This window comes from Aquarana catesbeiana, linkage group LG05 (genome assembly GCF_042186555.1).
Source record: "Aquarana catesbeiana isolate 2022-GZ linkage group LG05, ASM4218655v1, whole genome shotgun sequence".
Taxonomy (NCBI): Eukaryota; Metazoa; Chordata; class Amphibia; order Anura; family Ranidae; genus Aquarana; species Aquarana catesbeiana.
In genome coordinates this window covers 412,085,749-412,104,895 of record NC_133328.1, presented here as the reverse complement: position 1 = coordinate 412,104,895, position 19,147 = coordinate 412,085,749, and positions in this window count along the sequence as shown.

Here is a 19,147-nt window from a genome sequence, read left to right as displayed (position 1 = left end):
TACCTGGAAAAGGATCCGGAATGGCCGGTTTGAGGAGAAAGGCGTGAAAGACTGGGTGGATCTTGTGTGAATCAGGCAGAGATAACTCGAAGGCAACTGGATTTATTACACGCTTAATGGGAAAAGGGCCAATATATCTCGACCCCAACTTCTTCGAAGGGCACGGTAACTTTAGGTTGACTGTTGATAGATATACTTCATCACCGACTTTAAGAGGGAGATTCCCTCTTCGTTTCTGTCAGAAACCATGAATCAGACCGAGACAGAAGTACAGTTAATCACACTTGTTAATTAATAATAAAAAGGTAAACAAAGTAAGGTAGTCAATACATAGCCAGAGTTCAATGGCAATGTCAGAGCCAGAGATCAACAAAGTAGTACAGCAAGCAGGAACAGGAGCCAGAAGGGATGTCAGCCAAGCAAGTCTTCAACAGGAATGCAGGAGAAAGTCTCTGAGATGTGACCAAAGGCGAAGGCAGAGATGAAGTGAGCTGGACGGCTTTAAGTAGGAAGGACTGACGAGCAAATCATCAACAGCTGAGTCACTGTGGAGAGAAAGGAGCTGGCAACTAGCTGACAGCTAAGCGGCCAGCTCAGAGAAGGAAGGGCTGAGCCCAGCCCTGACAGTGACCCCTCCTCAACGACCCCTCCCCCTTGGAGGACCACCGGGCTTGAGGGGAAAATGTCTATGGAAATCACGGAGGAGGACGGGGGCATGTACTGTACGTCCGAGGATGAGACCCAAGAGCGTTCCTCCGGACCGTATCCCTTTCAATTTACCAGGTACTGTATGCACCCACGGAACCTACGGGAGTCAACAATGGAATGTACTTAAAAACTCCTCATGGTTCTCAACCTGTAAAGCGGTTGCAGTCCAAAGGTTTCAATAAGGAGACATGAAACACATTAGAGATGCGCATACTAGGAGGAAGGTCCAACGCGTAAGCCACTGGGTTAATCCTGCGAAGGATACGGAAAGGCCCAATAAACCGAGGTGCGAACTTCAAAGAAGGAACACGAAGTTGGAGGTTGTGAGACGACAGCCAGGCTCTGTCCCCAACCTGGTAGGAAGGCGCAGGCAGGCGTCTGCAGTCAGCATGGAGTCTGTACCGATCATTAGCATGTCGCAAAGCCTCCTGGACTTGTGCCCAAGTGGAACGAAGACCATGGAGATGCTCATCTAAAGCAGGAATACTCTGCGGAACAAATGAGGCAGGCAACACGGAAGGTTGGAAACCATAGTTCGCCATGAACGGGGACAAACGGGAAGCTGAATTCAAGGCACTATTGTGAGCAAACTCTGCCCACGGTAAGAGGTCTGACCAGTTGTTATGATGGTCAGAAATATAGCAACGTAGGAATTACTCCAAGGACTGATTGGCTCGTTCTGTGGCCCCATTAGACTGCGGGTGATACGCAGAGGAGAAAGCAAGCTGAATACCTAACTGTGCACAAAAGGCTCGCCAGAACCAGGACACAAACTGACTACCCCTGTCTGAGACAATCACCTTGGGTAGCCCATGTAAGTGGAAGATCTCCCGAGCAAAAATAGAAGCCAGTTCCTTAGAAGTAGGCAACTTCTTGAGTGGAATACAATGCGACATTTTCGAGAACCGGTCAACCACCATAAGGATAACTGTGTTGCCCTCGGAGTTGGGTAACTCCACAAGGAAATCCATAGACAGGTAGGTCCAGGGCCTCTCTCCATTGGGTATGGGTTGTAGGAGGCCCACTGGAAGGTGTGGTGGAGTCTTACTCTGAGCACACTGAGTTACATCAGCACGTAGACTAGGCCACCAGAATTGTTGGGAAATGGCCCAAAAGAGTTGTTTCTTTCCAGGGTGGCCAGCAGCCTTGGGAGAATGGTAAGTCTGGAGCACGGCAGTATGGAGACTCTCGGGAACAAAGCAGCGGTCACAAGGTTTCTCAGGAGGAGCATCGACCTGAGCAGCAAGAATTTTGTCACCCAAAGGAGAAGTAAGACTGGTGCGAACCGTAGCCAGAATACGATCAGGAGGAATCACAGGAACTGGAACCGACTCCATCTTGGAAGTGGAGGAAAATTGTTGTGACAAGGCGTCAGTCCTTACATTCTTAGTACAGGGTAATAATGAGACAATGTAATTAAAACTCAACAAGAAAAGAGCATATCGTGCCCTTCTGGGAGAGAGGCGCTTAGCCTCAGACAAGAATGTGAGATTCTTTTGGTCAGTAAGAATGAGAACCGGGACAGTGGTACCTTCATGGAGATGTCTCCATTCTTTCAGGGCTAAAATGATCGCCAACAGCTCTCTGTCACCAATCTCATAATTGCACTCTGCTGGTGACAATTTCTTGGAAAAGTAGCCACACGGATGCATAGCGCACTCAGAGTTAGGACGTTGAGACAGAAGGGCGCCAACTCCAATCTCGGAAGCATCAACTTCTAGGATAAAAGGTAATGTAGGATCAGGGTGTGCCAACACAGTAGCAGAAACAAAGGCAACCTTGAGACTCTCAAAGGCCTTAATGGACTCCGGAGATCAACTCTGTGAGTTGCCATCTTTCCTGGTCATATCAGTCAAGGGCTTGACCAGAGACGAGACGTTACGAATAAACTTCCGATAATAGTTGGCAAAACCAAGAAAACGATGCAGAGGACGTAAACCCACTGGCTGAGGCCACTATAGGCCCGCTAAAAGTTTCTCTGGGTCCATCGAAAAACCAGCAGTGGAAATGACATAGCCCAGGAATTTCATCTGTTCACAGTGGAATTCGCACTTTTCCAATTTACAATAGAGATTGTTCTCTTGTAGTCTCTGAAGTACATGACAGACATCTGTGTGGTGTCTCTCCAAGGACTTATATAAAATATGAGGATATAATCGAGATTAAGGATGAGCCAAACACTCCCCAGTTCGGTTCGCACCGGAACTTGCGAACGGACTGATAGTTCGCGCAAACTTTCAAACCCCATTGAAGTCTATGGGACTCGAACGTGAGAAATCAAAAGTGCAAATTTGAAAGGCTAATGGGCAAAAGGGTTTGGGGACCCGGGTCTTGCCCTAGGGTACATGTATGAATGCAAAAAAAAGTTTTAAAAACGGCCGTTTTTTCAGGAGCAGTGATTTTATTGATGCTTAAAGTGAAAAAATAAAAGTGAAATATTCCTTTAAATATCGTGCCTGGGGGGTGACTATAGTATGCCTGTAAAGTGGTGCAGTTTTCCCGTGTTTAGAACAGTCCCTGCAGCAAAATGACATTTCTAAAGGAATAAAAGTCATTTAAAACTGCTTGCGGCTGTAATGTATTGTCGGGTCCCGGCAATATAGATGAAAATCATTGAGAAAAATGGCATGGGTGCCCCCCCCAGCCCATTACCAGGCCCTTTGGGTCTGGTATGGATATTAAGGGGAACCCCGCACCCACATTAAAAAAAAAGGCGTGGGGCCCCCAGGCCCTATATACTCTGAACAGCAGTATACAGGCGGTCCAAAGAAGACAGGGACTGTAGGTTTGTTCTTAAGTAGAATCTGTTTGTAATTTTGAACTGGTACATTTTTAAAGTGTAGCTCCAGCCAAAAAATCTATTTTTAAGCTTTTTGGAAAACATAAGGAAGGGTTATCACCCCTGTAATCTTTGTTTTGCTGTCTGTGCACCTGTTCAGAAGATTTCACCTCACTTTCTGTCCCAATGACAATTGGATTTTGAAAATTTGGGGTTTTTAGTGAAACAAGGAACTCTTACAGGAGAGAATTTCCCTTCCTAGGGGTAGATTTCCTCTCACTTCCTGTTGTCTCCTTCTGTTTGAAAGTAGGATTCGTTTGTAAGTTGGATGTCTGCAGAAATTTTGGCCTTAGGTGTTGGTGTTGCCACAACACTGTAAGCCCTCACAGTTACTCTTGGTGGGCGCAGGAACGGGCCCTGCTGTGAAATATTAGATCAAGAATTGTAATTACATGCCCCTGTTGAACAGGGGCAGAAAAACTGGGCCTTAGGCACAGGTGCTGGTGCCTCAACACTGCAACCCCTCACAGAAACTCTAGTTGGAGCGCATGAATGAGCCCTGCTGCAAATTATTGCAGCAAAAATTGTAATTGCATGCCCCTGGTAAACAAGGGCTGAAAAATTGGGCCTTAGTCACTGGTGCCACAACACTGCAACCCTTCACAGATACTATAGTTGGAGTGCAGGAATGAGCCCTGCTGCAAAGTATTGCATCAAAAATTGTAATTATACGGCCCTGTTAAACAGGGGCTAAAAAATTGGGCCTTATGCCGTGTACACACGGCCGGACTTTTCGACCAAACTTGTCCGACGGAAGGAATTTGTCGGACTATTCGACCACGTGTGGGCTTCATCGGACCTGTAGCAGACCTTTTCTGTTGAAAATGTGACGGACTTTAGATTTGGAACATGTTTCAAATCTTTCCGACGGACTAGAGTCCGGTCGAAAAATCCATTTGTCTGTATGCTAGTCCGACGGACGATAACCGACAGTAGGGCAGCTATTGGCTACTGGCTATCAACTTCCTTATTTTAGTCCGGTCGTACATCATCACGTACGAATCCGTCAGACTTTGGTGTGATCGTGTGTAGGCAAGTCCGTTCGTTAGAAAGTCTGTCGAAAGTCCGTCGTAACTCCGTCCAAAGTCCGTCGGAAAGACCGTCGGATCTTTGATGCTGAAAAGTCCGCCCGTGTGTACAGGGCATTAGGCACTGGTGCTGGTGTTACAACACTGCAACCCCTCACAGATACTATAAATGGAGCGCAGGAATGAGCCCTGCTGCAAAATATTGCATCAAAAATTTTAATTACATGCCCCTGTTAAACAGGGGCTGAAAAATTGGGCCTTAGTCACTGGTGCCACAACACTGCAACCCTTCACAGATACTATAGTTGGAGTGCAGGAATGAGCCCTGTTGCAAAGTATTGCATCAAAAATTGTAATTATACGGCCCTGTTAAACAGGGGCTGAAAAATTGGGTCTTATGCCGTGTACACACGGCCGGACTTTTCGACCAAACTTGTCCGACGGAAGGAATTCGTCGGACAATTCGACCATGTGTGTGGGCTTCATCGGACCTGTAGCGGACCTTTTCTGTTGAAAATGTGACGAACTTTAGATTTGGAACATGTTTCAAATCTTTCCGACGGACTAGGGTCCGGTCGAAAAATCCATTTGTCTGTATGCTAGTCCGACGGACGAAAACCGACGGTAGGGAAGCTATTGGCTACTGGCTATCAACTTCCTTATTTTAGTCCGGTCGTACGTCATCACGTATGAATCCGTCAGACTTTGGTGTGATCGTGTGTAGGCAAGTCCGTTCGTTAGAAAGTCTGTCGAAAGTCCGTCGTAACTCCGTCGAAAGTCCGTCGGATCTTTGATGCCGAAAAGTCCACCTGTGTGTACAGGGCATTAGGCACTGGTGCTGGTGCCACAACACTGCAACCCCTCACACATAATCTAGTTGGAGTGCAGGAATGAGCCCTGCTGCAAAGTATTGCATCAAAAATTGTAATTATATGCCCCTGTTAAACAGCGGCTGAAAAATTGGGCCTTAACCACTGGTGCAACAACACTGCAACCCCTCACAGATACTATAAATGGAGCGCAGGAATGAGCCCTGCTGCAAAGTATTGCACCAAAAATTGTAATTACACACCCCTGTTAAACAGGGGCTGAAAAATTGGGCCTTAGGCACTGGTGCTGGTGCCACAACACTGCACCCCTCACAAATACTCTAGTTGAGCGCAACAACGAACCCTCCTTGCAAAGTATTGCAACAAAAACTGTAATTACATGCCCCTGTTAAACAGGGGCTGAAAAATTGGGCCTTAGCCACTGGTGGCAACGCCCAGAACCAAAAAATATTCGTACAAGCTTTCAGCATGATCATTGAGAAGGAACAGGAGAGGCACTCAGCATAACAGGATAGTCACTCAGCATCAGCATAGGCAGTCTTGAAGGGATCTCACATTAAAAAAAAATTATTCGGTTACATCAGCATCGGGTGCTTGGTAGCTGGTGATCCAAACTATAAAGAAAATGCTGCGCTATCCAGTGAGACAAACTAAAGAACTATAGCTGCTAGCACACAACAAACCAAGTTCCCAAAATGAAAAATATTACAGTGCAGAGCTAAACCTACATGCATGAGTATGAAATAGTGTACACCTATGAAACAAAGTGACATGTAGTGACAAGCATCAAAAATATATATATAAGCAGTGGCCTGCTATAAGTGGACAAAATAATGTCTATATAAGATGTGATAAAAACAAAAGTCCATAAATAGTGAGGTAGGTGTAAGTCTTCTCTGAAAAAGAAGGGGGTACCATGTATCCTGGGGGGACTAAGGACACTCGAATGGGAAGGCGGCCACAAATACCAAAGCACACAAAACTTCAAGAAGAAAAGATGGGTACCCTTACCAGATCCGTAGGACGCATCTGCCGTATAGCAGTGCGTCTATCAGGCATAAGAGGGTGTTTGTCCAGGATAACCAACCGGATGGCGTCCTCTGGGTCTCAATCACCGATGAGGGATGGTTGTTTTGGGCAGGCGTTAGACCTCCGGCACACACGATCTCCGGTTCCGGAACAAGTTGGTCAGGGGAGAATAATTCTCAGTGGGCCCATGGAGGAAGAAAAAGGGAACTCCACATAGTGTAGATCAAAATGGGGTTTTTAATGTCCCAAAAAACGTACAAAATACAGGTGATCACGAACAGATAAAAAGTATTAAAAATGGCAATGTGGGAAGCTGAGAGAGCTGGCCCAGCTCTCTCAGCTTCCCACATTGCCATTTTTTATACTTTTTATCTGTTCGTGATCACCTGTATTTTGTACGGTTTACGTGTGGGAAGCTGAGAGAGCTGGCCCAGCTCTCTCAGCTTCCCACATTGCCATTTTTTATACTTTTTATCTGTTCGTGATCACCTGTATTTTGTACGTTTTTTTTACATTAAAAACCCCATTTTGATCTACACTATGTGGAGTTCCCCTTTTCTTCCTCCATGGGCCCACTGAGAATTATTCTCCCCTGACCAACTTGTTCCGGAACCGGAGATTGTGTGTACCGGAGGTCTAACGCCTGCCCAAGACACCCATCCGTCATCGGTGATTGAGACCCAGAGGACGCCATCCGGTTGGTTATCCTGGACAAACACCCTCTTATGCCTGATAGACGCACTGCTATATGGCAGATGCGTCCTACAGATCTGGTAAGGGTACCCATCTTTTCTTCTTGAAGTTTTGTGTGCTTTGGTATTTGTGGCCGCCTTCCCATTCGAGTGTCCTTAGTCCCCCCAGGATACATGGTACCCCCTTCTTTTTCGGAGAAGACTTCCACCTACCTCACTATTTATGGACTTTTGTGTTTATCACATCTTATATAAACATTATTTTGTCCACTTATAGCAGCTGGTGATCCAAGACTGATTCATTTTTATGAAGGTCAGCCGATTGACCCCAATTATGGGCCGTTACACGCCACTCGAATTTGGCGCGAACAGCCCATAATGTTCGAAATTCGGCGAACGGCCGAACAGACAATGTTCGAGTTGAACATGAGTTTGACTCGAACACAAAGCTGATCCCTAGTCGAGATAAACCACCACACGTAACTGCAACAAATCGCGGAGGACATCGTTAATGAACTACTAGAAAACTGCCGGGGCATTACAAAGGTCAAAAGGCATTACGAGATACTCATAATGACCTGATCTGATATTAAGCGCAGTTTTCCACTTGTCGCCCTCCTTAATCCTGACAAGATTGTATGCCCCTCTCAAATCAAGCTTCGTGAAAACCGTTGCCCCCTTGAGGAGGTCAAATAACTCCATAATCAACAGAATGGGATAGGCATTCTTAATCGTGAAACGATTAAGACCCCTATAATCGATACAAGGTCTCAGTTCACCACTCTTCTTCTTCACAAAAAAGAAACCAGCACCAGCAGGAGACGAGGATTTGCGGATGAAACGAGAAAGTGCGTCTACAACATACTCCTCCGTGGCCTTATCCTCCAAGACCGACAAAGGGTAAACCCGGCCACGAGGGGGTATGGCACCAGGTTGAAGGTCAATTGCGCAATCATACGACCGGTGTGGGGGCAAAGTACCGCCTTGACCTTTGTCAAAGACATCGCTAAAATCGCGGTACTCCTCCGGCAGGGAGGAGAGTGAAGAGGTGCACAGGACTTTGGCTAACTTCTGGAAGCATCTCTCACTGCACTGTGGCGACCAGGACAGAACCTCAGCATGGAGCCAATCAAAAGAAGGGTTGTACCTCTGTAACCAAGGATAACCAATAACCAGCGGAAACTTAGGTGAGGAAATAACTTGGAATTGGATTATCTCATGGTGAAGGGCCCCTACGGCCATGGACAACGGAACAGTCTCATGAGTCACATGGGCAGGCTGTAGAGGTCTCCCATCAAAATCCTCAATGGCAAGTGGAGGGTCACGCAGCTGCAGCGGAATCGAGTGCTTCGATACAAAGGCAGCATCAATGAACAGGCCTGCAGCCCCAGAGTCGATTAGAGCCTGTATCTCGACGGATGACTCAGCCCAAGACAGGGTAACTGAAACCAGGGGCTTATCTTTCTGGGAAACTGGAGACGAAACAACGAAACTACCTAAGGTCTGTCAGTGACAGGACCTCAAGGTTCGGGCGTTCCCTGGAAGGGTAGGACAAGACTTTAAAAAGTGATCAGCCTGGCCACAATAAAGGCACAATCTCTCCCTCCTCCTAAGGGCTCTCTCATCCGCAGAGAGACACGTGAAGCCCAAGTGCATGGGTTCATCTTCACAGGCCGACTCGGTACCAGGAGGCATGGGAGGTGAGAGAGGCACGGGTGGGACTGCAAAGCTCGGAGACAAATGTAGAGGAGGCTTGCGCCAGCGCTCCTTACAAGAGAGTCTTTCTCTGAGTCTGGAGTCAATGAGGATGGCAAATGTGATCAACCTCTCCAGCTCAGTGGGTATATCTCAGGCTGCTATCTCATCCTTGATGTTATCCGAGAGACCATGAGAGAAGGCAGCCACAAGGGCCTCATTGTTCCAAGCAACCTCTGCTGCCAGAGTATGCAATTCAATGGTGTAATCGGCAACAATTCTCGTACTCTGTTTGATGGACATGAGGCTTTTGGCAGCAGAAGCGGAGCATGCGGGAACGTCAAATACCCTTTTGAAGGAAGCCACAAATTCTGGGTAATTCAGGACCACGGGTTTTTGCGTCTCCCATAGAGGGTTTGCCTAGGCCAAGGCTCTCTCATAAAGCAAAGATATCACAAAACCTACTTTGCTTCTGTCTGTGGGAAACGCCTGGGGCAGCATTTCAAAGTATATCTCAACCTGGTTGAGAAACCCTCTGCATTGAACTGGATCGCCCCCAAATCGCTGGGGAAGCGGAGTGGAACCAGACATGCCTCTTATAGAGGTAATATTTGAGGCGGGTGCCTGCACAGAGACTGGAGCAGCAGCAGGGACGGCCTGCAATGCAGGTTGTACCAGAGCAGCCACAGTGAAAGATTCCAGGTGAGCCGTGCGACTCAGGAGCGTTTGTAACACCAAGGCAAACTGATCCATTCGGTGATCCTGGTCATCCAATCTGGAAAAAATATTACCAACAAGTGGACTGACTGCATCTTCTGAATTCATGCCCTTCGCCTACTGTCAGAAACCATGAATCAGACCGAGACAGAAGTACAGTTAATCACACTTGTTTAAGAATAATAAAAAGGTAAACAGAGTAAGCGTAGTCAATACATAGCCAGAGTTCAGTAACCAGATCTGGTAGTCAGCCAATAACAATGTCAGAGCCAGAGATCAACGTAGTAGTACAGCAAGCAGGATCAGGAGCCAGAAGGGACGTCAGCCGAGCAAGTCTTCAACAGGAACGCAGGAAAAAGTCTCTGAGATGTGACCAAAGGCGAAGGCAGAGATGAAGTGAGCTGGACGGCTTTAAGTAGGCAGGACTGACAAGCAGATAATCAACAGCTGAGTCACTGTGGAGAGAAAGGAGCTGGCAATTAGTCGACAGCTGAGCAGCCAGCTCAGAGAAGGAAGGGCTGAGCCCAGCCCTGACAGTTTCCTGTCAAAGAACCTCTTATAGTTGGACTGAGCCTTTTTTATACATTCTTAGAGGGATAGGTAATTTCGTTGTATGAAGGCAAGTCTGTCCTGTACAGCAGGAACTGCTGATTTGGGTATAGTCTCAGGTATAGCGGAAGGGTGGAATCCATAGTTGGCCCAGAATGGGGACTGGGAGTGAGCCTGCGCAGGATCCTGGAGGCAGACGTGCTCTGAACGGGCTCTGCACGCTCCGACCCGACACAGCTACAAACAGCGCAGACAGCGGGGGAAAAGCGCCGGTAACCATTAGGAGAGCATCCCAGGACGGTAATGAACCAGCAGGCGTAAGGACAACCAAAAAGGGGACGCAATAAACAGCCCAAATCGACCGGAGGAGCGGGGCCCTCCCCCGGACACAAGCCGCAATCCAAGATGGCGCCAGGACGGCCGGACACACGAGGCAGCACACCTTCCAGGGCTGACAAAACCCTGCAGATGGAGGACAAACAGAACGATCCTGACCATATCAAGGATCCATTCTCCTCACAATCTTCTGGAGACATAGAAGACCAGCAGGGTGAGTCCTTATCACAGCCCCCTTACAGAGCTATGCGAGAGCCTGGTGACTCCCCTGTATCCTCCATGGACAGAAACATGGCTGAACTGACAGAGGCCATGTTCAGTCAGCCCAGCCCTGACATCCCCGAGCCTCAGAAGGCACACTACTCTGGTGATGCAGTATTACTTGCACAATTCTCCACTATGCTACAACAAGAGCTTTCCAAATCATGTACTATAATTACCACCAATCTCGAGAAAGATATTCAAAGCATAGGAGAGAGATTTGAACTTATTGTAACTAAGGTAGACAATACGGTGAAAAGGGTCAATCAGAATTCCAATATGATTACTGATCTTCAGGACAGGCTAGAGGAGGCCTATACTAAGATCGAAGACTTAGAAAATCGCTCTCGAAGGTATAACCTGCGTATACGTGGCCTACCTGAAACACACACTGATTTAGAGGGCGCCATGAGAGAGCTAATGAAAGAACTGATTCCTGACATTGATTCACATCAAATAGAGATTGACTGAATCCATCGGGCCCTAATTGCCCCAAGAACAGATGGCCTACCACGTGACATCATAGTCAAACCGCACTATTACTGCATAAAGGAGAAGATGCTGTTTGCAGCCCGCTACAAACAGGACTTGACATTATATGGAACACCTATCCAACTTTTCACCGATTTAGCCCCATCCACGGTGCAAAAACGAAGAAACCTAAAGCCCTTGCTACAACAGCTAATTAACAAACAGATAAAATATCGACGGGCATTCCCCTTCAGGCTGTCTTTCACATATGTATTCCTGTGGGTATAATTGAGAAAAAGTCGCCACTACTCAAAATACCGCCACTGCGCCTCTGGATAGATACAGAGTATGTGGAAGCTGCCACTTAAAAGGATAAAATATAAAATCTGAATTTTAACTACTGGTCAATCTGGGATATTGACACAAAGTCAAAATAGCGGCGCTAAATGTTTGTGCACAAGGAGTATTAAATCCCCTAAAGTGACATGTGACTCACAATTTACAAATGAGAATATAACTGACATGTGCTAAAATATAATAAATGCTAAAGCACTAAATTGACAAATAGCACTAAACACCCTGTGACAAGTGAAGTGATATGATGTAGCTAGTGAAGCTACAAAAAAAAAAATGTTTCCAAAATATAAAAAATAAAGTCCATAAAATATTGAAGAGGATCTATAGTCAATGTGAAGATCTCTTAATCCATTCACCACACCAATGTGTCTGTGATTCCACTCCCCTAAAGAAACGCACTCACCGAATTCACATACCTACATTCTCATGTTAGGCTAAAGCGCATTTAAACCACATGGAAAGGGTTTTAGAGCAAGCATCCGAACTCCAGCCGTGCGTCTCATATAATCTCCACATGTGAATAAAAAAGTGTACCAATAGTGTAATACCGTAAACAAAGCTTTAATGAAAACACTAAACAGCCTTCAAGATTTAAACTCACATGGTACAAGTTAAAAGACAGCAAAAGTGACTAAGGTAAGCCTTTCAAAGCCTCCAGCAGCGGATCAAACAGCCGCGGCAAACCCAAGGTGTGCAGGCATAAGGCATAAGGTTGAATCTCACCCCTCCCTTGATTCTGGATCTAAACCTGCTCGTCAACTTGCTGGTGTGTCAAGCAACGTCCTGCCTCAATGATGTTGATTGCCGTACAGCCACGCCCCCGACATGTTTCGTCACAAGGACTTACTCATGGGATTGGCTGAACGGCAGGACAATCAATCCCTATATATCCTAGTAATAAGTGGAGCGCAGCTCACTGAACTGAGCATGTGCGTGTCTCATGACCCCGCAGCAGGAATATCCAGACATTTAACTGGACAGGGCGGCTGCCGAAAGGAGCTTACACAAAGCCAATATGTAAAACCACACATGAACAGACTCGTGGCGGGAATGTAGATTTAAATGGTGGCCCTAATAAGATAATATAATAATAACAACCTATACATCAATGTATCGAAACCTGATGTACTGTTGCCTTCTGTACTGTGCAAGGTGTGCACACGCTTTAGTTCCTTGGGTCGGGGCGGCAACACATGCCACCCACCAGCAAGACTACTTTCCTCAGAGGAGGATGGTACCCTTGCTCACACAGGTCCGGATATTACATCCGGTAGGGGTTATTCCCCACAAAGTAGCTAACACACTCAGGTATATTATGTATGCAAGTTTAGGCTTACGGCCTACAAATTTTTCCTTGTTTAATCTTTTGTTTCTTATTCTTTTCTCTCCCCCTCCCCTTCCTTCACTATCGAGCCCTGACTCTGTGCCCCACTCATGTAGTCTGGTCTTGGAAGGTACAGAAGCGGAAGAAATCCGCCCTAACAGTCCCATCCATATCCTCAGTGACACAAGGTAAGAGTGCTCTGCCCTACCACGATGGCTAAAACATACTCAACTGACTACTCGGTAATTATACATAATGTACATGGTTTCAACTCCCCAATTAGAAGAACCAAGGCCTTCCATTTTTACCATAAACAAAAAGCCGATGTCCTTTTGCTTCAAGAAACCCACTTCTCTAACACTTCGGCCCCTCGATACCTTAATATTAAATACCCACAGTTTTACTTAGCAAGTGCTTCTGACAAAAAGGGTGGAGTGGCGGTATGCTTTTCAAAGCGGACCCCCTTCTCGCCCATCACGATAGTGAAGGATAAAGGAGGCAGATATGTTATGGCAGTGGGATGACTCCATGATCAGGTAGTCTCTTTTATATCATACTATGCCCTGAACACGGGACAGATAGAGTTCTTTAGCAAAATGTTCAGGATACTAATGCCCAAGGTACAAGGTCAGGTGATCATAGGGGGAGACAGCAATATCCCGCTAGATAGGATTATGGACAAATCAGACCCCACTAAACTGACTCTTAAAAGGCCACCAACGGGGAGCAGTAAGGTAGCACACCCATTCCACCTCTATGATCTGCCAGATGCATGGCGGGAGAGTAATCCCACTACCAGGGACTATACGCATTATTCACAGGTACATCATACGTATTCCAGAATAGATCATTTACTAGTACGTACCCCTATACTCCCGTACCTAACGTCGGTTAAAATACTGTCCACTCCATGGTCTGATCACTCCCCAATCAAACTCTCCACCACGGGACTCTGGAAGAAATCTACCCCCTCTCCATGGCGACTTAACGCAAGCTTACTAAACGACCCTATACTATACACCGAGATTGAAAAATAAATACAGAGCTGCTTTACAAATAAAAAGTCGCCGGACACTTCTCCCATAATCAACTGGGTGGCCCATAAGGCTACGATACGGGGTAAATTGATTCAAATAGTGGCCAGAGCGAAAAGGTCCCGGGAACAAACCATCAATCAATTAGAAGCAAACCTAGATTCGCTAATGAAGGAACAGTACAGAACCCCTCAGATAGACATTAGACACAAAATAGACAAAGCAAGATTGGCACTCAATCTAAGTTTGACCACTTAAGCAGAGAAACACATTAGCTGGTCAAAGCATAAGTATTACACCATAGGGGACAAACTGACCACAATGTTAGCCAGGAAGCTAGTACCCCGACCAGATACGCCCACGTTGCCCAAATTACGACTACCCACTGGACACCCTACCCAAAACCCTGAACTAATTATCAAAGAATTCCATAAATTCTACTTGAGACTGTACAGCTCATCGACTAAATACGAACCACTAAAGACGGAACAGTTCTTCTGCGATATACAACTGCCCAAACTAACACAAGCCCACATGGAACTGATGGATAAAGAATTTACGGAAGTAGAAATTAAGATGAGGAATGGGCGTGACCGGAGGTTGAGGGGAGGGGAAGGACGTTGCGGACCGGACCCAGCTGCTCTACCCAATGCCTGCGCTAGAAATCTAGCTGCGGTAGCGGCTCTCCCTATTCCTATGCTGGCCGGTTCTCATGGAGGCAGGGGACATAACTAGCCTGGCGATATAGATCCGACCAGGGCCCCGTCCTGTGTCTTCCTGGGGACAGGAGCCTGCACGCCCATCGGAGCAGCTGCACTGGCTGAGAAGGGGGGAGGACACTGACAGGCAGAACAGCTGATCGGACGGCCGGGCGGTGAGGACATTTCAGGTACACTGTGTGGCTGTGTGCGGTGAGAGAGCCCGCCCGTAGTGTTCCTGGTTGAAGAGCTTGTAACCTGCCCCCCCTGGTGTGTTCCCTTGATGAGATCCGGATGTGGAGATTGGGGGGAGGACGCTGATGCTGACAAGTTGAACAGCTGATCGGATGATCGTGCGGTGTGAACTTTTCAGGTACGCTGTGTGCTGTAAGAGAGCCTGCCAGTGGTATTCCCTGGAGGGGTTCTTGGATTCGCCCCCCCCTGGCACGTCCCTTGGTGTGTTCTCGTTGTGGTGTGTGGGAAGGAGGACGCCGAAGGCCGGAGCGGTCGTTGTAAGAGGGGGAGCGTGTGCATTAAGCTAGCATTTTTGTTTGCATAGCCAGTGGTGGTTCTCCCCTGGGGCAATCAGTATACTCCTTGGGAAGAGGGAGGAGGCGTCTGGTAGAGACTGTGTAGCCCTTTATTCCGGAAGACCCAAGGGGTGTTTGGAGGCAAGATGACCAGGAAGAAAGGGGCAGAGGAGGCTGCAGCACAGGAAGGAGCTGGGGCACACAACACGCGTGGCCCCAAGGATAAAGCAGGTCAGGGAGCAGCCGCAAAACTGGAGCGCTTTGCCCATACACCGAATTGCACGCCTAAGAAAAGTAGCCAGGTGGGGGGTGCGCAACACCAGGGGGCGCAGGCCAACCACCTTGGGGGAAGGAAAAGCCAAGGACCAGCAGAAATAGGTGTACCGATACTTTCGGAATCGGCATCACAAACACATTTGGAAAGGGTGAGTGGATCGAGCAATGAAACAATAGAAGGTAAAGGGCCACTAGAGCAGGAGCCATCTCTAAAGGACATTCTCCTAGCAATTAATGTCTGTAAAACTTCCTTGTCGGATTTATCGGATCAGCTTAGAGGTATTAGAGAGGATTTATATATGCTGAAACGGGATATGCAGGAGGTATGTGCGCGGACTACTGCTCTCGAGGAGAGACTCAGTCAGGTCGAAGACGACGTGAACCCAATGAGACATGAAATCAAAAGGTTGAAGGAGCAAGTGGATATGTGCTCACAGAAGATGGATGAATATGAAAATAGGGCACGTAGGAAGAACGTGAGGGTATTGGGTCTCCCCGAAAGGAGCAAGGGTAATAACCCCGTAGAATATATGGAAGGCTGGTTCAGGGACATGTTCGGCAAAGACTCTTTTTCTAAATATTTCGCAATTGAACGTGCACACAGAGTTGCCTCTAGGGCTCCATTGTCAGGGGGTCAACCAAGGCCTCTCATTGTCAAACTTCTGTTTTTTAGAGATAAAGTCACTATCCTCCAGAAAGCAAGGGAGATGAAAAACATACAGTATAACGGCGCAAGAATATCCCTATACCCAGATTTTTCCCCTGAGCTGCAGAGACAGAGGGCAAAGTTTATAGAGTGTAAACGGAAACTTAAGCAGCACAAAATTGGTTATGCGCTATTATACCCAGCCCGCTTGCGGGTAACAGCAAATGGGGAGGTGAAGCTCTTTAATGCCCCTGCAGAAGTTTTTTCATGGCTGGAGAAGTATGAAGGGAGGCCACAGCATGGTGAAGGTCTATAGAGGGTGGGGGGGGGAAGAGGAGAAGGAAAAAATACGTTTTTGGGGTTTTTTGCTCTTTGGACTAATGGTCATTTAAATTTTTGGATTTTTTTTTTTTTTCTCCCCTTCTTCTCTTTCCTTCCCCCTTGCATTGATGTAGTTTCTTTTTTCTTTTCTTTTTAGAAGTGAAGGTGTAGGGGGGTAGCAGATTTAATCCTTTTCACATTGGTTAGGTTGGGGGTAATTCCCCTCTTATAAAGGTTCGGGTAGCAACGTAAAAGGAGGTACACCCACGTTTAGAGGGTTAAACACGGTCACTTTGGAAGCCCAGGAGAGGGGCCCAAGGGTGGGCGAAGGGGGGGTGGGGGAAGGGGGGGAGGGAGGGATGGGGTGGGGGGGATGTGGGGGTGAGGATTGGAAGAAAGGGTATGTATAAGGTGGTAAGGGGGGAGGAGGGTGGTAGGGGTGTGGTGTGGAATGTAGTGAGAAGTATTGACTGTACACGAAAAGTAAAATCACTAAAATTTCAAATATTAGTCACAACAGTTTTAGAGATGAGTACTATTTTTTGCAAAGTTAAGACACAGGAACATGTGAATGTTAGGCACTAAAGGTGGTAGGATGGTAACTTCAGGGATATTTAGATGTGTGAATGTATGTTCATGGAATGCACGGGGGGTAAAGGAGATGTGGAAAAAACAGGCAATTTTTTCTATGGCCAGGTCAAGGGATGTCGGGATACTCTGTCTTCAGGAGACCCACCTGGATAAAGGTACAACTAGTGTTTTGAGAAATAGGAACTATCAGGAGCAGTATCATTCAACATACACCTCGTATTTAAGGGGTGTGAGTGTATTGATAAGCACTGGGCTGGTTTTCTCCTGTAGACAGAGTAAACTGGACAAGAAGGGCCGGTATGTTTTTTTGTTTTGTAATATTGAGGGCCGGGATTGTATTCTGGCAAGTGTGTATATACCTCCACCATTCAGCACAGAGATACTCAGTGAACTGATAAGCTTTATAGCGGATAAACCTGGGGTGCCGGTAATAGTGACGGGGGACTTTAATATGGCTATGGACAACTACTTAGATAGGTTCCCGACAAGGGTGGTCTCTGGAGGGGTACCCAGGGGTCCGCTCCTTCAATTTTGCAATGAGTTAGGGTGGGTGGATATCTGGAGGAAGTGGCACCCGGATGTGAAGCAATACTCTTGCCACTCTAGAACACATGCCACTCTCTCTAGGATCGATTTAGTGCTCTGCAATGAGGAAGCCCTAAAGATAGTGGCGGGGGTAGACTACGAGCCAAGGGGGCTCTCAGACCATTCGCCAGTAGTTTTTTCAGTTAGAACGGGGTTGAATTTTGGAGGGAGGGAGTGGAAATTGAACCCCTTTTGGCTCGAAGTAATTGAGGATGACGGGGGGATTGTAGGAGATCTAAAAGAATTTATAGAGCGGAATTCAGGTTCCACCCCGCTAGGTATAACATGGGACGCCCTGAAGGCGTTCCTTAGGGGGATCCTTATACAGAAAATCTCCTCTGCCAAGAAGAAATCACAGGTCAAGGAACATATAATAAAGGAACTGGTGAGGGAAGCGGAAAGCAGATATGTGGAAGAACCAACTTTAGCCAGATATGAGGGCTGGGTAGAGGGTCAGGAGGAATATAGGAAATTAGTTCTGGAGAAAGAGGAAAAAAGGAGAATGTTTCAGAAGCAGAATCTTTTTGGGGAAGGGGAATTAGTGGGAAGAACCTTGGCGCTGATAGCTAGAGCAAATGGCCCCTCATCCACTATACCAGCAATATGGGATAGGGGAGGGAGGATTATAAGGACTACCCCCGGTATAGTGGAGGTGTTCAAAGAGTATTATGATGACCTGTACAAGGCCCCACAGTTGGATGTAGAGGGTGAGATGTGGGAATTTTTTGAAAAACTGAAAATTGTCCCGTTATCCAGCGAAGACAGGGAAATTTTGGAAACCCCGTTAACACAGGCAGAGCTGCAAAGCGTGGTAATGGAAATGGTGAATCAGAAAGCACCAGGACCCGATGGCTTGCCTATAGAAATTTACAAGAAATATGGAGATGTTTTGCTCCCAAAATTACTGGAAGTTTTAAACGGGGCCGTGGTGGAAGGTAGTTTGCCCATGTCCATGACAGAAGCCACTATCATAATCTTGCTGAAAGAAGGGAAGAATCCGTTAGAAGTATCCTCCTATAGACCAATCTCACTCTTATGTACAGATATTAAGATCCTGGCAAAAGTTCTAGCAAATAGGTTAAAAAAGATAATTGCTAAAGTAATACATTTGGACCAAACAGGTTTTATACCGGATAGATCGGTAAGCGTGAACATCAGGCGTGTCTATGGTAATGTACAATTACCTATAGAGAAGGGGGGGAATAGAGCCATTCTATCTTTAGACGCGGTCAAGGCTTTCAATAGCCTTGAATGGCATTATTTGTGGAAAGTACTGGCAGAGTTTAAATTTGGTCCTAATTTTGTGAAATGGCTGAGAATTTTATATGACAAACCAAGAGCTAAAGTCAGGGTCAATGGGGGTTCCAGTTGGGGAGGGGAACGAAACAGGGGTGTCCTTTATCGCCCCTGCTCTTCACCCTCGCAGTGGAGCCACTGGCAGTGGCTTTAAGAACGTCACAAGAGTTTCGTGGGTTTAGAAGAGGGAGCGAGGAAGAGAAAGTCGCAATGTATGCGGATGATATTCTGCTATTTTTGGAGGATACACGGTCCTCACTGCTAGCAGCTATGAGACTGATTAAAGAATTTGGTCATTTCTCCGGTTTAAAAATCAGCTGGGAAAAATCTTCAC